Source organism: Corvus cornix, chromosome 8 (genome assembly GCF_000738735.6).
Source record: "Corvus cornix cornix isolate S_Up_H32 chromosome 8, ASM73873v5, whole genome shotgun sequence".
Classification (NCBI taxonomy): domain Eukaryota; kingdom Metazoa; phylum Chordata; class Aves; order Passeriformes; family Corvidae; genus Corvus; species Corvus cornix.
Genome location: NC_046338.1, coordinates 29,741,863 through 29,764,719, shown reverse-complemented (window position 1 = coordinate 29,764,719; position 22,857 = coordinate 29,741,863). Strand labels below are relative to the sequence as shown.

Below are 22,857 nucleotides of genomic sequence, written 5' to 3'. Positions count from 1 at the left end.
GTTCTCCCTCATACAGGTATTTTCTTCACCCAGAGTGTCACAAAGGTCATGTGAAGATACAGATTACCTGAAGACTAATTTCCCAAAAACTGCATACCAGAGTGTATGCTCTCTGCATAAAAACCTTATTTAGCAATTGCTTATGTTAGGGGCTTTTGTTATCCTTTAGATCTACAGGTGGTGAAGTCAAAAATGATACTAAACCACAATCATTTCCTTCTCACCTAATTTCCCTGAAACCACCTGCAACAGTTAAAATTAACTACACCAATTTAAAAAATATAAATACAAGCCACAACAAAACTATAATTATTATGGCAACCAAGAACAAGTTTTCCCATGTCTGCACAAGAATAAAAATAAATCTAGAAACAAAGAAAAAGGGAAAAAAAATAGCCTATACATTACAAATTTGTACAAAAATACAGAGCTGAAACACTGCAAGCATGCCAGCATGAGGACAGCTGTTGTAGGTATCCACCAAAGACAGCATCACCTACCTTAACTCAGAATGTCTTCCCTGATTCCTTAGAGAATAAAGAGCTGGATCATAGACTTTTTGTATTTTAAATGCATCTATGTTTTTGTACTTTCTGTGTCAAAAAAGAGACTTTCAGACTTTATAAACTTTATAAAGAACATGCACTTCCATATATGGTCTACTTCCATTCCAGTTTCCTGAAAAATACTACTCTGGCTGAGTGCTGGGATACACTGTACTTAAGACTCAGAGTTCAGGAGAGTCACACACAGCACAGGGGGAAAAATCTGTGACTGTCACCTTTGCAAGGCTGGAAAGTGCCCAAGGAGGGACAGCACAACCCACATCTGCTGTGACCAGGAACAAGAAGAGGTTAAGCTTCACCCTGCCCTTCCCAGCACCACCAAGGAGCAGAACTGCGCCACACCTGCTTCTCTTGCAATTCCAACCACCCAGTGATCAAGAAAAGAATGCTAACTTAGGTCTAGCTGTAGGGGACCACAAAAACAGCACATAAAAGAACCAAGATGTGCATGTTCTCCACCATTTTGAACAGGAGTTACTTATGATGTTAGCCAGAAGAGAAAGTTTAGCAATTTCAAGCCCAAAAGGCAAGTGTGGGAACTTCAACAATTTTCAGTACTGTAGTATTTTCTATCATTTTTGAAACTACAGTCAACATGCTTTTGCCCTTTCAAAGACATGGCTTGGCATAACTTACATGCAACTCCTCAAAAAGCTTTTTCCTCTCCCTAACCTAGCCACAGTTTTACCCACCCATCCAGTGAGGGTATTACATGTAGGAATCCCAGAAAAAAGAATTTGAGTTCTTCAGATAACTGACTTGTACAGCACAAAAAATCTCATCAGAAGTCATCTTATAAAAAAGCCACTAAACAGCTGGAATATTTAGAGAGCAGCTACAAATTTGGACGAACAATTTCACATGCTCTGACATCTTTTGTGTCTCCAGACTAACCATGAACTCACAGGCAGGAATATTTTCCTGACAAATTATGACATCTCAGCTCCACCCAGCATACATCACGGACTCACTGCTGCAATAGGTTTTGTTTCAATTTTTTTAAAGCATCTTTGCTTTAAAGATTTTCTTGGCAAGAAAGACAAGGTTTTACTACACAAGATTTTAAGTATGTTACAAACAGTTTGTTAACTCCATGTGTTTTTAAACAGGTGCTGTAAAAACATTGCTGAAGAGCTTGTTTGCAATGAACAGCAAGTCTAGCTCAAAATATTAATGTCAAAGTAAATCCTCCATATGAAAGTGAAGGTCAACTATTACAGAACTCTTTGAAGGCAATGAAAGGTCGCAAGTTATGGCCCCCAAATACAGCATATCCTGAGGAATCATCATCTTTGCAGTGACAGCACCACTGGAGAAAACAGCAGAGGTGACTCTCAACCACATTAGGGGCAAAGGTCCAGGCTATCAGAGGCCTCTCTTCCTCCCACCTCACACCTGTTATTGCTGGACCTGATGATGACAAAAATGAAGCCTCGACCGCTACCAGCACATCTGCAAAAGTAAGGGATCACAAGATATCCTATTTTGACAGTTCTTTGTGTTTCAGTCCATTTAAGTTTAATTTTTGGGCTTACATATGGGAGAGTAACACAGAAACTCCAATGCAAGATGGTTCTACTCTACCTATTATCAAAGCCAAATGCAGGTTGCTACCATTAGTTTATCACCAGTTCTTCCTTCTGCAATGAAGTAAGAACCAACAGGAACAATGTGAACTACAAAATATTTTCTGTAGCAGTATCTCACTAACAAAATGAGGGAAAATGTACCATTTGTAAAGCCAAAGAAAATTAGGATAACACAACTACAGAAGCACACTGACACACTAAATACTTGTTCTTGCCCCATGTGGGTAAAGGGAGTTTAGGAGAATTTCTACTTCCTAAATATTAACCTGAAAGTAACGAATATATTATAAACATGAGATGACTGCAAGGAGCTCCTTATTCAGATCAGATACTCCAAAGCATACCATACACATTCTTGCAATTACTTTCGAGTTACAAGGCCTTTAAGAGTGTACTCCAAGCTTGCCTTTACAACCAGCTTACACCACCACAGCCAGTGCAGACACATCCCTTTTTCTACATAAACTATATTAACTGAATAAGTTAGCACCCCAGAACCCCTAATTCCAGTCCTTCATTACAGACTATTCCAACCCCCTGTCAGTGTTACCCAATCCCACTGCAGTACAAAGCAAGCCACTAGAGCTTCAGTTTAGCAGTAAAACACAAACACAAACAGATCAAGCATTCAGGAAAAGCTTTATACACCATATCTTATTATCAGTCTTTGACCAAAAAATAGGTTTTAATGCCAGAGACAAACTAAGCACCAAAAATCACCAACAAGTCATTTTTTCAAACTAAACAACTTCAACTCTGACATGAACTTTACTCAAGAGTATAACTGTGATTCTCATGAAGATTATTGAGATTTACACCATCTTAAGTAGTAAGCTACTTAAAGAGAAAAATTTTCTATTTTTTCATTATAAAGACACATTATCTAACACTTCAGCTAAGTGCTTTTGAGGAAAAGCAGTAAAAAGAATAAAAAGCTCTCTGAAAGAATCATGCATTAAGGTTATTTGAGGAAGGGGAAAACATCTGAAGATTTTTTTACTCTTTAGTAACAAGAAGAGACACACATGCATTCTGGACTTTCCAGTCACCTGCAGTCAGTGGATGATTACTGTCACTTCCCTTGTGTCATTGGCTCTAGTCCTTTTTTTTTTTAATCATTACTGAATTATTCACTTCAAATCCCCCTTTTCCTATAAATGTAAAGAAAAAACAACAGTTGACCTACTAGACACGAACAAAATCTAAGAAGAGACCCCTACTACTAAAATCAAGCACCACACTTTTTTAATCGTCCTTTTTGATTAAAAGTTGCAAGTTAAGAACGTAAGAATTTCTTTCTGATTGCATTAGTCAAGAACATACAGACAGTAGTGCAGTCTACAAGTGCATCGGGTTTACTCCCTGATGACCTCAGCAGCTGAATGCTGGCTCAGAAGCCTGAGGGAATGAGGTTTACCATTTGATTTACCAGTTTCAAGTTTCTGGGAGGGCAGCAACCAGCAGTGAGGAGCTGACAGTGAGGGACAGGAAAGACAGCAAATACAATGCACTTCAGCTACCTCCGTTCCCAGCCCAGTTCCTTAGTTTAAGCTGCTGGTGGAATTCAGTTCCAAATGAAAAATACACTCTCTGTTCTGCCAGCGCTGATCCAAGGATTGAAACCTCACACCAGATGGTACCTTCCCAAATCATCAGAGCCAGGAGTCAGAGCTGCTCCTCCAACAACACCTTCCAAAAGACAACAACAGATTCTGCTGTCAAAGTTCTCTTCACAGTAGGAAATACTGGGAAGTGTGCACTACTACTGTGAGGAAGTCAACGCTACAAAAGGGGTACCTTGAACAGTCATGCTGGTTCCTACAGAGAAGATGCTTTTCCCCCCCACTTTGGTGAACAATATCACAAACACACACACACAAAAAGTCAGGAACAAATACACAGGAGGAAATTTTTCTAAACTCAGTGAAATAAAGCCTCCTATGATAAAAGAATTAAAATTTTTAAAAATAAGAGTTTCAGAAAAGGTTTTCTGGCAAAAAGATTTTCAAACCAAAGAACTTTTGAGACACAAAGAAATTATTCAAACATAGTTTTAAGAGAGAGTGTGTGTGGAGGTGTGGGACAGTGTGTGGATCTTGCTCCAAAATATATTTTAAGCCATAGGGACAATACAAGGACTGCAGAAAAACTGTTGCTTTTCTCTGTGAGCTTTATCATGTAGTTTGGTCAAGCCAACCTCTCTGATGTACATCAGTTTCCAGTGCTTTGCTTATACAAAGTCCTGGGTAAGAGGTAACTAAGCGATCCTACTTGGACTATACGTGTTTTGGGACCAGTGATCAGAACTTACCTTCACATATGTACAGTACTAAGCTGTGGAAGGCTCAAACTCAGCAGCTTCCCCACTTCATTCCAGTAAGGCATCCCACCTTCACTACAGCTCCCTTTGTAAAGCAGCCTAAGTGATTAAAGAGCAAGAGAAGGTGAAGAACAGTGACCCTAGAAAATCCAGAGCATTTCAGCACTGAATCAGAGTAAGGGACACAGGATAGAAATACTTCTGATTCCTTCCCTCCATAACTCTTCCACATAATCACACTGAATCCAGACTTGCAAAAACACATCACAGAGAGAACACAAATGCCTAGGTAGGGATGTATGTCCATGGGATTGCTGGGCAGAGCAACACAGGACAAGGCATTGCTGGCAACACACACTCATCATCACAGGAGAAAGAATCAAAGGTTCTGGAAAGCCACTGACTTTCCAGAAGGAAACTGCTTTGAAGACCTGATAGATTCAAATGTTCCTCTGCAAACTGGTCCCCAAAAGTAAACACAATTTTAACATGAATCAGTCTTCTGAAGCAGTTACCAGACTTTTTTGTGTTTACTTCCAGTTTGTGTTCAATAAATATTTCAAAGTTACTGCTCTAGGTCACTGTTGGTTTGTGGAAAGAAAAAAAAGTCCTTTGCTTCAGCACTATAAGCACCAAAAAAATCAGAAAATGTGGAGCTATGAAAAGAAAGCAATTCAGGAAGATAAATGTTGACCTATTTTCAGTAAGCAACAAGAAACATGTTTTGAAAGGAAGTTTCTCACCTGCTTGAAAGAAAACAGTCAAGAGCAGGCTAATTCATACCCTTTTTTATCAGAGAAACAAAATCATCCTGTATTACAGACAGGTTTGTATTAAAGGCAGCCTTCAAGGCCATACAGTTTGCCTGACAATCTCAAACTGAAAAAAAAAAAAAATACTGAGAAGTAAGTTATACCTATTTTCAGAACTATGATTCCTCAAGAGAATCTCCGGGACCTTTGTGAAGAGGAAGGTCTAACTGAGCTATGCAGAAATTCACCTTCTGCTAACAGAAGTCTGAAGTAGAAATATACACCAAAAGGCATGCTTTATTCCCTTTTTTGAGCTACAGGATACAGTGAATGACAGCAAAACGAGCATTAAGCTAACTGGACTTGCAATCACTCCGTGACTCAGATTTCTGGATTACTGAAGTGGGGTGGTGACACTCCACCTTGCCCCTCAGGGAACAGGACCCTGACAGTTCCACATGCACAAACACACATAACCAAGGGTCTCAGCCACAGCACCTTCTTTTAAGAAATGTATCAGAACTATGCATTCCCCTGGCACCCACCCCACGAGCTCTCTAGCTTTAATGGGGGACGCCTTCCCCAGGAAACAAGATGTGCTGCAAATACACAAAGCTTTACCTTTTCAATGCTTCTTCACTGAAAGACTCAACAACCTGGTAAAATTCCGTATTATACTCTATGCTGAGGCAGTACAGCTCACCATCTGCCCCAAAACCCTTTCTCCCCTGACTGAGTGGACATACATGCAGAAGAAAATTCTAGGTGTCATAAAATCAGTTTGTTTAAATCTCACTGACCACAACAGCACCGTAATTTTAATTTCAACTTTAATGTCAACTTCTCTCTGTGTAATCTTTTTATGAGAAACTCTCTCTGTGCTCATATTAAAAACTGTTTTATTACCCATAAATTGTTTCCCAGTGTCTTATCTCTGAAACACTATGTAAAGCACATAATGAAAAAAACAAACAACCATTTATTTGGCCTACTGATACTACTTTCCAGGAATAAAATCAACTTAATAAGCAACAGAGCTGTATCACTGTATTTTAAACACATACATATATGTATATAAAAGATCCTTCTTATTTCCCTAAAAGCACTGTTAAGAACAAACCTCTTTCCGAAATTAAAAAAAAAACCCACCACAACAACAACAAAACAAAACAAAAAAACAAACCCATGAAATATAAAGCAAAAAAAAACCCACAAGAAAGTAACCACTGACTTATTCTGGCAGCACTGTCTCCTCTGACAAAGCAAACCTCCACTATGTAGCCAACAGCAAATAATTAGTCTGTTCATGATGGCAAACTGTTTGGAATTGTTGTACCGGCTGCCTAGATACAGAGGTTTTTCCAGATTCTTTTTACACTTCAATCTCACAGCCAAAGAATAACAATTTAAGGAAAACAGAATCAAAAGAGAACTACACAAACAAGAAAATGTCTGTTCTCCCTCAAAAACATCTGCATCTCCTCAAATAAATGATAAGCAGCACTCGTCAAACACATCTCAGCGTGAATACTGAGAGATTTACTGTAACGGAGAGAAGCAGCTTTCCTGACTTGAATCTCTGTGTTGCACATAACTCACTGAACCATTTAAATATTACACAGTCACAGTACAGAGCTGCTTGAGGGAAAAAATACTGCTTTTATTTCTCTTAAAGTTTAACCCACCAAGGTGAAGAACCCTTGCAGAGGCGTGGTGCCATATGGTTGGTACTGAGCTGGAGCACGACTTACAGCTAAACACAGCAGCACCACCCCTCCTCCTCAGCAGAGACCACCACTCACTGCAAGCTAAAGCTTTGAAGGAAGACAAGAGGCAAACTGAAAGAAAACCAAACAAACCACTGATCTCAACCCCCAAAATTTACATATGGGGTGGCAGAAGCATCATGAACATTAAATGAAATGCCAGGTAAGTGAAAGCATGCCAGGTAAGGTGCTGGCTACAAAGGCAACCTCCCAGCAAATTGGGGGCTTCCTTCTGTTTACTTGTACAATTTGAACAAGCAGGAGTCCTGGGTGACAAGCTACACCTTAGACAAAACAGAACTAAAAACAATGTTGGTGGGATTCTTTTGAACCATTATTTAAATAAACTTTCAGGCCTAAGATTTGTCCACACACAGCAGAAACATCAGTAGAAGATTACATGAGCACACATGCTTTGTGCTGACACAGACTGATTCATGCTGTTTAAAAGCATAGTTGATGTTAGCTTATCCAATTAGTGTTTAACCAACCTGAGGAAATACATTTTATTTTCAGCCACTTCAGAGAAAAACCTTTCTCCTCTCTATCTATTCCCTTCCAAAGTATATAACAAATAAGTGTTCTTCTGCTACTCTATAGAGATGTTACTAGTCTTTATGTGTATCTTATTTAAAAAACAAACAAAACAACAAACCACACTTTATACATCAAGTTCTGGCAAACACGTTTACTCATTTAAGCAGTAGCTCATTCTGCCTCAAGGATAAAGCAACTCTAGTACATTTTCACACTGTTTCCCTGACACCAACTAAAAACGAACACTTTCATTTCTGCAGCCAGTAATTCATTTTTAACTTTGGAAAATATAAAGTAGCAAATAAGAGTATGCAATTTTTCAAAGCTGGAGTTTGGCAAACCCAAGTTGCTTATTTTTTTTTCATTGTGACATGAAGCTTGTAGGCAGCATTCAAATTGAAACCAATCACCAGCCAAGTTACTGAATCGTGTGATCACTCACACAAAAAAATAATGACCTATATTCCAGAGGAAAGCAGCAGCATAATGCAATCCTTGTTTTAAGGAGATTATTTAATGGTTTATTCCCTAACTGTAAAAATAACAGTGTTGCTCTGATGCAGTCAATGGAACAACCTCTGTCCATTAAATATATTGAGTATTTCAACCAGGAATTCTCTCCACATGCTACAATGTCCAGAAATAATCACATGATGGAGAGCAAAAGAGACCATATGGAAGAGCAGTATGAGCCAACGCAGCAGTGATCCCAAGGCCAGTCCCTCTCTGTGCCAAACAAGTGCCTTATGCTGTGTCACAACGTCAGAGAAACCCACCAGAAATCCTGATTCACTGCCCTGCACCGACCACCTGCAGAGTTAGTAAAATCCTCCTTCCTCAAAGCCAGAATTAGAAGTTATGACAATTATTACCTTGAGGTTTGCAACATGCATTCTGGGAATATTAGATTTTGCAGATTTAGCTTGAAATCACAGTGTTTTGTTCTTAAGCTCATACCAACTGCAGGGAGTATTTCTCAAAAGCTGTTAACCTGCAGTCAGCGCAGCACTGACTGTGCGATGGACTAGACAATGCTTCATGGTCCTTTCCAATCTCATTCTCTTCAGATTTTTTTTTTAATCTTAAGTCTTTCATTCTAATAGTTGTCAAAGGCAATCACAAGTTGTAAATGACTAACAACACTAGGTGCCTTTTTCATAGTTCAAAGATTTTCCAAAATTGCAAGGACTATGAGTTGTGATTAGACGGCTGTATCTAGACTTCTGCTGCTGTTGTATCAAAACTGTAGTTTCAACAGTGTCCCCAATACTTAATAAGTATTAATTAATAATATTAATATTATATATATTAATTATAATAATATTAATAAGCACAAAACCCCCTTCCTTTGTAATATGAAACAAAACCAAGCTTCTTGGTAAAAATAAAATACTCCCACATAGGTCAAATATAAACATTTCCATTTATGTTGAAAACAAATTTTACATATATTTAAAACCCTTTCGGTTAGAAGCCAAGATTTTACATTATCACTTGAACATCTACATATTTAGATTTAACATGAGAAGATGGAGTGAGAAACCACAGTTATTTTAAAGACCAAGTGAAACCTTCTGAAAGTTACCTGCTTGAAGTTGAGAAATAAGGAACAACGTGCATGACAACAAAAAGCCACATCAAATGACCCTCCCTCTAACCACTGGCCCTCCCAGTCCTACATATGATGAAGTGTGCTGGTTCAACTACCACTCTAATTTTTACTTACCAGTGAATTCTCAACGCACTCCACATGCCAGAACAGATCTGCTGGCATTTCACATTGCTAGGGCACATTTTTATAAATATATTCCACAATGCAGCTCTGTTGTTAATTCCAAAGGCCTTGACAGGTCTTAGAAAAATGGAGAATGGAAATGCATAAAAGACAGTGAGACCATTTCCTTAACAGAAAGATGATCTTCCATTGGTAAGAAGAGGTCAGTAAGAAATCAGACATACCTGGTACCAACACACCACTTTATCCCCCTAACCACACTAGAATAAAAAAACTAAAGGCTTTCCTTCGCTTCCTGCTTTTTTGGTTTTTCCATTTGAAGTTTGAAGAAGCAAACCACTTTGCTCATGACATTGATAAAGAGGAGAAAAGAACAAGGTTTTGCCTCAACATTCAGAGCACTGTTAAAAGTCTTTCAAATTACCTAAACTCTTCTAGGAACTGGTATGAGCTATGCATATGAAAGCTTCTGGAAGACAGGCATCAAGGAATGATGTGGACCTTCTTTAACTGAAAGAGATTTACTGTTTTTTTAAATGACAGTGTGCTCCTTGAGACTATTTCTCCATGTGATCAAATTCACTAATCAAATTATTTCAAATTCATTCTTTAATTCAAGTAAGAACTGCAGCTTGGAAAGGCAGTATGAAATCAATCAACTAATCCCTATACAAAAACTTGCTCATGCAGTTAATAAACAGTTAAGAATATTTTGTAATTTCCACCAAAAAAAAAATACTTGATCTAAAGGAAGTATCCTTCAAATCTATATGAGCAAGCAATTGAAAACGTTACACTAAGAAAGATGTTTCTGTTGTACTACCTGCAGTTACTTCCAAGTCCAGACCCAGGGATGCTGTGTATAAACAATCTCACACTGCCTACTACCTTGATTTTCTGCAAACGCTGTGCATAATGTTCCCTTCCAAACCAGATCCTGAAAAGCTTAAGCAGTTCTTAAGGTCAGTATTTCCTTCAGAGACTGCCTAAAAAGGGTAATAGGAAAGAGAACACATGCCCTTTTTCCAAGACACAATTTCTCTTCTATTCATCCCAGACATTCGTAATGATCAGAATTCATTTTTCATCCTAAAGGATTAAAGAAAAAACTAGCTTTAAAAAAAAGCAACCAACAACAAACTCATATAATCAAAAGACAGGTAGGATCATTTCATCACTCTGTGTTACTTCCTTCTCCTAAAAATTCCTTGCAACTGCTACCAAACACATCTCAAAGTATTACAGAAGAGACTCAAAAATTCACCCTCACACAATGATTACAAGAAAGAAAGGGTTTCAATAATCAATTAATAATCAATTCATCTGGGGCTGCCAATGCAAGTTTTCCATTTGCTTTTGCAGTTTTTTTTCTAGTAATCAAAACTAGCAAATAGAATTGCTATAAAGGACAAAATCTATGTTAAAAACATCAGACCAAAAAGACTTCTCAGATCCTTCTTAGGATTAAACCATCACTGGGCTCAAATAAAAATGGCTCGATTTTTTTTTTTTAATAAATAAACTTGGCCTCTTGGCCAGGTTACCATTATGTAGATCTTATGCACCTCACTTACTAAACGGAATGAATCTCGTTGATTATTTTTGGTCTAAGCCTCAGGTTAATCTACAACAGTCTACAAAAATCAGAGAGTAAGCTCTTGCTGGGGAAGTACCTCTAAAATAATACAATAAGCTGCTTATATCATAACTGCAAAAATCTTGCAAAAAATACAACAGAAGTCATTAATTTTCTTGATGCAATTTTCTTGTCTCACACTAGCCAACAATCATGAACAAACCCAGTACCTGTCTGTTCAGACAGGCTATCCAGACCAGATTGAATTTTAAGTGTTTCATCGTATTTCTAGTTTGATAAATTCACTTGATTGCATAAAACAAGACATGAGAAGCCAAAAATCTGTATCTGTGATTGCTATGCCTTTCATCCTTTCCTTTTTTTTTATCAGAGCCTCTCTCTCAAAGTTTCAGAGAGCTTCCCAAATATTACCACACTGTACCACCAGCTTCAACATAAATGATGCGTGGTTTTCATTAAATGTAGATATGAAAACTTACTACCCACATTTACATACTGAACACTTCCACAAAATACTTTCACTCATGGAAACAAAGAGAGGAAGTTACAGGCAGCTAACCTAAAAGAAAAAAATCACAGAAAGGTGAAATAGAACAGAAGGCCATGCTCTATGAAGCAGTTTTATAAGCCTCTTTTCCACAACCTTGTTTTAAGCATCCTACCTCTGTCTCCTTGAAGTGAGAGTGTTAAGTTATGGACAAGCTACCAAAGTGTCAAACACAGTTAGAGATTGCAACCACCACAGGCAGAGTGTCCCAAGCAGCCTGAGCCAAAGCAGGTAGTGCTGCCCCACCAGGAACAAACCCATGGAGTAAGCAAAGCATTTTCAATACAAGGAATCCAAACCTAAACATGAAGTGTGACCTAGAGGAGCACCAGCATCCCATCCCTCATCCAAGTCAGAGCTGAGTCTGTGCAAGCTCACCAGCTGGGTGAGTAAAACCAATGGTAACAACTGCACAACCGCACCGAGCAAACGTAGTATTGCTGTGGCACCTCACATGAATTTCCTGGGAAGTGCACACAATAACTCACCTGCTTTTTCCATACTCCCCAGTAAGACCCCTCGAGTTCAATTACTGCCAAAATAACAAAAAAACAGAATCACAAAGGCCAGAGAGAGAAACTGGGAGGGACTGCTGGAACAAGGATCACTTGCATTTATCAGTCTTATTATATACCCTTTGATTTCTCTGGCTATCAAAAGCTCGATTCGAAACCACACTTCAGTCTGACCCCTTTATGTTCAGTCTGACCCCTTTATGTTCAGTCTGACTCACTGATGCCTCAATATGATGAAAGAAAAGAAGAATCAGAAAGGGGAAGCTATAAGGGTCAAAGGCAACTTATCACTCCGAACAACTGTGAAGAACTTTCAGCTTCACCTTACTGTTTTGAAACCTGACAAAATATTTCCTTGGACATTTTGATCAACTCTTTTCCCCTCTCCCCCCACAGCTTTTATACACATCTAATAGGAATAAACAGTAAGCTTTTTTTTACAATACACAAGAGGGGAAGGGCACACACTGAAGCTGTAGATTTCTACATGGAGTTAGTTATTTTAGTGATGGTGGGAAGAAAATTTAAAAAAAAAAAAAAAAAAAAGAAGAGATGTGGATCATTTTCCTCATTGTAAAAATGTAAAAATCAGTCACTGACTTTCATTCCTTACTCGTTTCCTCAGAGCTGTTTAACAGTTATGTCCAAGAATAATTCCAGCTATCAGTTCCCAGTTTTTTGCAAGTTTATACTGCCAACACTGATTTTTAACAAAGAGAAGGGACCAATGTCTCCAAGGGCCAGTCTTCACCATACTGCCTGATCCAAGCTCCAACTTAGCTTTTACTCTGAAAACAACTGCTGGCACGCACAAGAAGTTCTCATCCAACTCCACTCCTGTTTTGCACTTAAGTTCAAGTGGAAGACGATGGTACTTAAAAGCTACACAGATTTCAGGAGTATCTGGAAGATGCAGGAGGTGACAAATGGCCTAAAAAAAGCTGCAAATCTTCCTACCTTCTCTGCTATGATCACATTTGTGATTGTGCACACCAAAGTGAGCACAACAAGGCACAGAACACAGATCAAACTCAGCAGCCAGCACTGGGGGCAGCCATGCAGGGCTGCCACCAAACAGCTGTTTGAGAGTTCTCTTCAAAGTAACAGGAAATAATGAAAGTACACACCAGTGGAAAAAAATTAAATGAAGGGTTTACAGAATGAAAAAAAAAAATTCCATTTTCTGCCACTTATATTTCAGATTAGTCAGTCTAAATCATATAATCTAGTATTTGTTTCTCAGTAACAGCTAATTAAAAAACTCCAAGCTTCTAAGGAAAAAAATACCAGCTTGCAGTACTCAAACTCTTAATAAAGGGAAATACACCAATATCTTACCTAAATACAAAGAAAAAAACTCCAAATTATTTTCAAATTTTAGCCAGCCACTAAATTTCTCCACTGACTTCTAAATTAAACTTCTGGACCTTATATTTTGTATCTAAATACACACAGGGAGGGACAAAGCGCTAGATTAAGAATACTTGCATTTTGCTTTCACACTGATTTGCCTGCAGAGGCCTGAGCACTGAAAAGGCACAGCACAGCCTTCATCCTTAATTAAAATCTTGGGATGAAAATAAAGAGTTAGAAAACAAAAAGCAAAATAAAACATACTTTTTAAATTGCAACATAGTTGTTAAAAATACAAATATGTATAAACATGTACACACAATACACAAATTTGTGTATTGCAACAAATCTGTGGATCTCAGAAAAATAATTTTGTCTAATTTCAGAAAAAAAATCGTATTTCGCATACACAACAGAAGTACAAATTAGAACTGTCTTACTATGCTGAAATAGCAGATAACTCTAGATCTCTGCAAAGTGCAGTTATCAAGTCAAAATATCTAAATTGAACCTCTTGAAACTGTTTTCCACTGGGGGATCTTCAGAAAAGGCAGATTGCTACAGAATTTATAACCAAAACATTCAAAACCACCTGGAAACATGCCACTCTTACACCACTGCTGTGGGAACCTAGAATGCAGAGAATATTTCTCTGCCTGTTTTGAAAGGTTTTACCCCCCTGGACAGTACTGGTTTTGACCTTTGTCCATGGGAAAATTTGCCTAGCCTCTGGGAAGAATTAGAATCTACACTGGTGAGAATTAGGTGATAGAATACCATGTGAGATTATCACAGGGTGAAAAATTTAGAGTTTTTAGGTCTATTTGCACAGTAAATAGACAGAAGTAGAAAACCTCAAAATGGAGGATAAGTTGTAGTTAAAAGCTTCTTTCTCCTTCTTCACTAACTCCATATTTTGCAGCAATAGTGGTCTGGGATGATTGGATACAGAATTCCGCAGTTCCTGTCTACGTGATTTAGGAGCTTGTTGGACATTGGTAAAAAAGTGAAAATACCTTGTGTTTTAAGCTTTCATTGGGTAATTTACCTTTAAAAAGGCTGTGAGATCTTGATAAGTTGTCTTCTTGCTGCATTCTCTGCTCTGTGCTATGTCTAAGCCATGCCAGTGGCTTGTACTCCTTAGATAAGATTTAATAGACACCTATCCGGAGGCTGAGAAACACAAAGTCCCATTCGCCTCCTTTTTCCTCCTGGCAAAAATCTGAACGCCTCCCCCATCAGTGAAGACAACAATTAATGACATGGACAGCGTTACACTGTGAAGCTCTAGCACCACATGAGCAATTGTACTGAACAGAAAAACGAAGTATTCAAATGCAAGTACTTCTCAAATAAAACATTGTGGGGAACAGAGGAGGAAATTCATTTCTGGTTAAAACAAAAACTGATTTACCAGAACAGGACCCACTTCCCTAAACAGTAGCAAAGATTATCAAAATTAACCATACAGTTAGTTTACACTAAAAGTCAATCCTTTGAATAAAATTCTTGGACAAAGCCTCAACTCTCACTCTTTTTCCTTCCAATATGAAAAATTAAGTCATATGCGTGGACAACTGCAACAGATCAGCATCTGCAGTTTTCTTTCTACCCCAAAAAAACCTGGTTGGGTGACCTAAGGTACATACAACACACGTGACCTAATCAAAAAGGTCAGCAATACCTGAACTGAAAGCACAGCTACTTAACTTAGCTCAACACCCTGAAAGTCAGAGGTTTAAGAATCACTTATCACTGACAAGAAGTGTAACCTCAAGACTATTCCATAATTACTAAGTAATTGTCTTCCGGAAACTTACACCATCACACCTTGCAATACAACATACAGATGTTCTGGTGATGAAAGAATAAATAAATAAATATATATATACACACACAAAACGTAAGAGACATCCTGACAACTGTGTTTATTTGCCTGCAAGAGACGACCAGGGACTGGTCATGACTGGTTACTCAAAACTAATTCCTTTCATTAAAAGAATTACTACTACACAAGTTTTATACCAAGTGATGAGAAAGGACTTTGTTGTCAGTCACATTCACGCTGGTTTCGTTCCTCTGCTGGGTCACTGATACGACAGCAACCAAGTTACTTCACTTCTAAGCCCAAGAGTAACATGGAAAACTTACTAAACCATTTAGCAAACTCCACTCTCAGATTCACTCACTGACTCAAATCCTGTTCTGACAGTTTCCTGCTTCTTAAAAACACCTTTCACTTTCCTTTTTTCTACCCTTTTACCTTTTCTTCCCTAGTTAGAAATCATGTGGGAGATATCAAGAATTTGAGCAACTAAGACAGGAAGTTGTCCACCATCATTAGTAAAGAGCTTCACTATTTAAGAGTTTGCCAGTAGCCTGACGTAAAATGAACGATCACATATGAAGGCAAATGTGCAGATTGTAATTTTACCATTAATTACCACAGTTACTGCGCACTGTTGTGCATCAAAGTGTAACTCCACTTCAAAATCTTTCTACTACACCAGAAAACACCTCAGGACTCCCAACCATGCTAAAAAGGGTATTTCTAGTCCAAACAGATACCAAAGCCCTATTCGGACAGAACAGCCAGACCAGTAATTGACACACCCAAGGCTTTGACTTGATACCATTAAGTCACCCGAACACCAGCACAAATCACACTTACACCAGTTAGGAACCTGTAGGAAACATCAAGCACATGCTGAGGGTTCAAACTAACCAAGAACTTTGTTTCAGACTCTCTGTCTACACAGATTGTAACTCAAGAACTCCTTGCTTTATTTTTCTTGAATAAAAAATGCTTCTATTTCCAAAATTTTAGTTTATCACAATGATTTCTAAAATGGATTTATGCATCAACCAAAAAAATTAATTTCAACTGAAAGCATTCATGTACAGATGGCATCAAGTATTTCTCCACCCATATTGCTGCTAAATATTAGCATCTCCTTTTCAACTACAATACACAAAAGGGGAAGGGCATACACTGAAGCTGAAGATTTCTATGTGGAGTTAGTTATTTTAGTGAAGGCGAGAAGAAAATGAAAAAACAAAAAAGAACAGATGTGGATCATTTTCCTCACTGTTTTGTCTCCTTGGTATAAGTTGCGATCTACATCTCAGGCAGGACCTGCCCCCTTATACAAGAGCTTGATAATGCCTCCTGCTTGCTTAAGGGGAACTGACATGTTTCATTCAAACACCACAAGCTGAGGTTAGAAACATTTATTAACCAAAACTTCAACCAATTTCGAAGTTTTACCTATTTACAGATATGAAAGTTTGATCTCTGCTTCAGAAGCACCCAGCAGGTAGATGGAGAGGCTAGCCAAGAGGAGCCCAAAGACACAGGCTTTTGGATTGCATTAGGAAAAAGCAACACTGGCAGATGGAAAGGTAAGGAAGAAGTGTGCTCAGTGGAACAAGACACCTGTTAACAAAGCACATGGCAAAGGATGACATACACACAACTCTTTTGACCCAGTTTTCCCTAGCAAGGTCCACTCACAAGCCTTCCAGACCCTCGAGCCCAGTAGCAGTCTGCTGGAGTAAGAAGTTACCTCCAAAAGAGAAAGCTGAAGTTTGGAAGCACTTCAGGAAATTGGAAACATACAATCTATATAACCAGACAGGCTATTAAAGAATCGTGAGGGAGCTGGCCAGTGTTGCTGAGATACCACACTCTACCACTTTTTGAAAGGCCATGAGACTGAGAGAGGCTCCTTCTGACCAGAAAAAAGGCAAATACCACACCCAATTTCAAGAGCAAGGAGGAGGATCCAGGCAGATACAGATCAGCCAGCCTGACCTAAGTCCGTGAGAGGATTATAGAGCAAATTCTCCTGGAAGGCATCCCTCTGCTCAAGAAGCACAGGAAGATGATGGGGAATAGCTGGCAAGGATTTACCATGGACAAATGATGCCTGATGAACACAAGAGCTTACTGCAAGGAGATGACTGGCTTAGCAGATGATGGAAGAGCACTGAATACAGAAGGCCATTAACAACAGCATCCCTACAGCCAAGCTGGTGAGACAGGCACAGGGTAAGCGAGCAGTAAGGTGTTTGGGAATTTGACTGGACTGCTGAGCTGAAAGAACAGCCATCATCAGTTCCATCCAAGCAGCTGCAGTCACATCCCCTGGGGATCACCACTGAAACCACCAGTACCACCTGATGCCTTTACTAATCATCTAGATGATGGGACAGGGTGCATCCTCACTAAGTTTCAAATAACACCGAAGTGGGAGGAGTGGTCAGCTCCTACTCAGAGGGACCTGGACAGGCTGGAGAAAGGCAAGGCCTTGGGAAGTTCAGTGAAGGCAAGTGCTGGGTCCTGTACCAGTGACAGAACAACCTCCTGTGACAAGACGGGCTCAACACCAACTAGATAAAAAGTGACTTTGTCAGAAAAGTACTTGGAGATGCCAGCAGACAAAAGTTTGAGAACAAGTCACCAGTACATGGCCACAGCAAAGGCAGCAGAGCACAGCAGGGGCTGTTTGCAGGAGTCCAGGCAGCAGGCCCAGGAGAGGATCAGTGCCCTCTGCTCAGCACCTGTGAGCCCGTGCCTGCAGTGCAGCCAGCTCTGGGCTCCCCGCTACGGGACTCACACGGACACTCTGGACCGTGGCCAGTGGCCAGGCTGGCCGGATGGCAGGAGCACATGGTGGACAGTGAGAGGCTGAGGGAACTGAGTTTGCACAATCTGGTTAGGAAAAGAGCTCTAAAGAATCCTTATTACTGTCAGCTCTCTGATGAAAGGGTGCAGAAGAGAGAACTGGCCTCTTCTGGATGATGGACACTGACATGTTAAGAGGCAACAAACACAAACTGGAAAGTAAATTTCATCTTAAAGGGAGGGAGTAAACAAAAAACCACTGTGTGCAGTCAAATGCAGAAACAGATTACCCAGAAAGGTGTTAAAGGCTGTAACAATCTTACCTAAATTACTCCTGCTTTAATTTATGCAGGGAGCTGGATTAGATGACCTCCAGGAGCCCCTTCCAACCTAAATGACTCTATTTTAAGAATTTACCATTTGACCTGCCAATGATTCTATTTCCGAAACTCTCCCTCAGCAGGTTTTGCATCAGGTTTATTACTGTTTATCATGTATTTCAAAACTCCAGTTCTCCTGTACATACAGTAAGCCTACTCCCAGTGTTGTACACAGAAATGTACGTATCTCTTATCTTCCTGCCCTTAGGACTTCTTCCCTTTGTACGGCTGTGCTTCTCCCACAACCGGGGAACATGTTTTCAGCATCAGAAAAATTTTGCACTTTTAAGCTTACTTGAGCAAAAAAACCCCAAACCTTCTTCAATATCGTGACTCATGATACACAGATGGTGAAAGTAGGAAAGCAGAGGCCTGTGACCCATCTCATTTTGTGGCAAAAGCTACTTTTTTCCTCTGTCCACTTCAAAGCATTGGAAAGACAGTCGTCCCTGCTACTCTTTCCAAAGAGTAAGAAACATGCCATGAAAGACACAATCTTAACAGGGGTTTTCCACGAGGGCCTTTCTCATCTTTCAGAGCAATCTGTTTTACTAAGCAGATTTTGGCACCCCGTTTACGTATTTGTTCTGTTTACAAACAGTCACACCCAATAAACTAGTTTTTCAGCTTCACAAAGTCCCATCTGGGAACACTCCTGATAGCAAATTTAAATAAACACCTTAAAAGCCACAGAGGTGTTTCTAACAATCTACATATTGGTTTTGTTTCTTTTTAAAGTTAAGAATACAGGAAAAAGGTGAAATAAATAATTTTCAAACATGTCGGCCTTTGTTTATGGACCAGGACTCTGTCAAAGAAGAAAGAATCCCTTCAGCAATCCAGGTTACAATAAAGGCTCCTTCAACAGCTGCACCAGTGTAACAGAGTAAGACTGAGACTAGAACAAACTGCCAAAGGTATGAATTTCAAAGAACACATCTTAGCAAAATACACTTGAAAACAACTTAACCTTCACTAAAAGGACACCTCTAGGAAGCTCAATGTTAATGCCTGAAAGGTGCATTTTAATTCTCACTTAATAGGCCAAGATTAAAATTCATGGGGGGAAGCTGAGAATTATTACAGGAATGATTAGTGTAGCTGGTGGCCCAAAGAGAAAATAAACCTTCCATGGTGCATTTCCACGCATTTTTGCATCCTTTTTGTTAAAAATGCCTTTTTTTTTTTTTTTTGATACCCAGATCAAGAATGCCAATAAAACATATCAGTCCATTGGGTGAATAAAATGGGTATAATCCCATGACAAATTAATATAGACTAGAAATCAAAAAGTGTGTAATTACTAAGGTCAGTCAAGTCTGAAATAGCCTTCCTATTACAGCAGAGGTAACAGCAATATACAACTAATTATTTTAAAATTAGAGCTGAACAAATTTACAAAACCCTCTAACAATGCCAAGAACACTCCCTGAAATTAAGAACTCACCAAAAAGTTCAGAGAGAAGAACAGATGAACAAAGGAGAGAGAAGAAGAAAACCACAACAATTTCTGTGGGCCCATGGAAGAACAGACACAGAGATGGCTCGAGTCCATTTAATGTTGTCAACAGTAAATAAAAAATTACACCATGGCTTCATAATCGATCTAAGCCAGTACTGGCAGAAAAAAAAGAGCTACCACCCTAACTATCATTGCCACCTTCACCCCAAGTAGCTTAAGTCAACCAAATCCACAATGTAGCTGCTTCTAGCAGCACTGGCTCGTGCTATGAACTTACTGACCATAAAGCCAGGTCCCAGCTAAGGACCCTCACAACACCTGTGATTGTTCCAGGACTGCACTTACACTCTCTACCAGCACTCTACTTCCTCCTTCAGACTGAGCCCATGACCACATGGCCGGGCAAGTGAGCTGGGTCAGGAAGTTGTTGTAACCAGAGTACCTCAAGGAACAAAAAAAAAAAAAAAAAAAAAGAAGAAATAAAAGTACAACTTTTTGACCAGCTTAGTTCTTTTTACTCACTTCCTGGCTGTGGAAGTCCCTTTGATGAGAGAAGGGAAGGAGCAGCCACAACTCAGACTGTCTTGAAATGCTAAGGAATACCCTGGGGTACACAAGAGAGCCAGATTATACACTTGCTCTTTTCGCAATGCCCTTACAAACACCACCAAATCTTACTCTGTGAATCACTTGTTAAAGGACTGAATGCTATTTTTAACCAAGCAATACATGTAATCACTGTAATCATTTTAAAGCAAACACTGCAGAACAATTTTTATAGTTCTCATACGTAAAGCCAAGCTGTTCACAGCCCCTGAGTCTTTTTGGAAAAAAGCAGTTACTTTAAAAATCCATCAAATGAATAAAACAATACAAACCCAGCATGATTTCCCACCTCTGCCTAAAACAGAAGGAAGTAGTGGAAGGCTCTGTCACTCACTGAGTTCTGGGGTCCATCAGCTGCTGCTGGCTCCTTTCCGGATACTCACTGGCAGCATTCTTACAACACTGGAGTCAATTAGTGCCTACTGAAATTTGTATTTGTAGTCTTTTCAAGTTTAAACTACAAAGTAAGTTCTTAATCACATAACTAATACCATCTAACCCACATAAACAGAGTTAACTACAATCCTACTTAAAACCTCAGCAGAGGCACAACTTGCAGAACCAACCTTACATGCCCAGTAAACCTTCATACAATCTGGAGCCAAGTTGGTCTGACAGGCAGTCAGGATTTGGCCTATAGCACAGAGGTTTGGTTAAAAAAAGCCATGGCACCTTTTCTGCATTTAAAGGGATAATAACATGTTGCCTGTACCGCCAACAAGATCTCTCCCTGGAAACTGAAAGCACACCTGCCCTTCTGAAAGTTTTAGCTGAAAACCAACGTGGTTGTGAGACTAGAGCTCGACACCGAAAGAGACAAGCAATGGTTACCTAAGCAAATTATTTCTTAATTGTCGCTAGATTTTTCTCTATATTAAAGAAGAGCTGACATTTTGAGTCTCTTTTTTTCCCCTCTCAGGCACACACTGGATGGATATACACACGCAGACAGCTGTGAAATCTGGTAGGCGGTGACTTACAGAACTATCAAACTGAGCAGTCTTAACAACACAGCTTTGAGAGTGACAGCAGGAGCAAAGTACACATGACGCTGCAGGAACTTACACACGAGGAGAGTCACCAAGTCCACTTCACTCAGTGCCGTACCTGCTTCAGATGGTTTCAGCAGGTTTTCAAGTACTTTTTATCTAAAAACAAGAATTTTTGTACCAGCTCACGGGTCGGGAGAGAATGGAAGAGGGCTTAAAAAGCAAAGAAAAAAAAATCACCAGGGAAAAAAAAAAAGGAAAGAAAACCACCCCAAACCAAAACATAACGTAGGTGAAACTGACGCATGCAGATGGCACAGATTTAGGACAGTGCTTTGCTCGTCTGGGCTCTTGGGAAGTGACTTCACTTTTCCCGCGGAGGAGGCAGGGAGATGAACGCTTCCATAGCGCTCTCCCTTTCCTAACCACGAAAACAACTTTATTTTTTAAAGCCGGCACTGTGTTCGAGCTCCTCTCCTCCCGGAGCGCCGCTGCCCAGGGAACTCCCCGCACACACACAAACACCGAACAACACGGACCGGCGGAACCCCGCGCCCCCGCGCTGCCCCGCCGCCCTGCGGGCCCGCGGCCAGCGGAGGAACCACCTCAGGTCACCGGGGACTATCACCCGCCACACGGGGAGGGCCGGCGGCTCCCTCTCCTCCCGCGCCCGTTCTCCTGAGGAAGCGGCGACCTCCCCGCCTGCGCCCCTCGCGACACCCGCTCCGCTCCGCTCCGCTCCGCCCGCCGCGGCGGGGCAGGCCCGAGGCAGCGTCCCGATCTCTCACCGGTGCAGCCGGGCCGTCCTCCCCGCGCTGCCGCTGCCTCCAGCCCGGCGGGGCCGCGCAGCCGCCTCAGGGCCGGGACAGCGTCGCCCACATTCCGGCGGCGAGAGGGCGGGGCGGGTGCGCGCGCACGGCTGACACGGCGTGAGGGCGGGAGTGAAAGAGGGACGGCACCCGCCTTCCGCGGCGACAGCCCCGCCGGGAGCCCGGGGCGAGGGGCTGCACCCTGGGCAGGGCGAGGGCCCCGCCGGCGGCCCGGCCCGGCGCGGCTTCCTGCCGGTGTTGGAGTCCTGTGCGGCCCCGTGGGAGTGCCCCCTCTGGAACACAGAATCATAGAATGGTTTGGGTTGGAAGGGGCCTTAAAAACCATCTCATTGCACCCTTCTGCCGTGGGCAGGGACGCCTTCCACTAGACCAGGTTCCTCCAAGCCCCGTCCAGCCTGGCCTTGAACACTTCGAGGGATGCCACAGCTTCTCCGGGCGACCTGTGGCAGGGTCTCACCACCCTTAAAGGGAAAATTTTTTTCCTAATATCTAATCTAACCCTGCTCTCTAGTGGTAAGCAATTATTCTGTGTCCTGTAACTACATGCTCTTGTAAGTAGTTTCTCCCTGTAAGTTCCCTTCAGGTACCGAAAATCCACAATTAGGTCACCCCAAAGCCTTCTCTTTTCCAGGCTGAACGTTCCCAACTCTCCCAGCCTTTCCTCCCAGCAGAGCTGCTCCACCCCT

At 40.7% G+C, this 22,857-nt stretch overlaps 1 protein-coding gene across 7 annotated transcripts in view; it reads right to left on the bottom strand.

The window, feature by feature from the left end:
* RABGAP1L (RAB GTPase activating protein 1 like) overlaps positions 1 to 22,237 on the bottom strand; it is a 243,198-nt gene extending 220,961 nt beyond the window's left edge. For 3 of the 7 annotated variants that reach the window (XM_039556017.1, XM_039556020.1, XM_039556021.1), the window contains exon 1: positions 22,130 to 22,231. The gene's annotated coding sequence lies outside the window, so the exon portion shown is untranslated. Of the gene's footprint in view, positions 1 to 4,466; positions 4,575 to 20,268; positions 20,351 to 21,417; positions 21,499 to 22,129 lie in introns of those variants that run through there. The other 4 variants (XM_039556018.1, XM_010406327.4, XM_039556022.1 and 1 more) reach the window with 4 other exon arrangements.
* Positions 22,238 to 22,857: the final 620 nt, after the last annotated feature.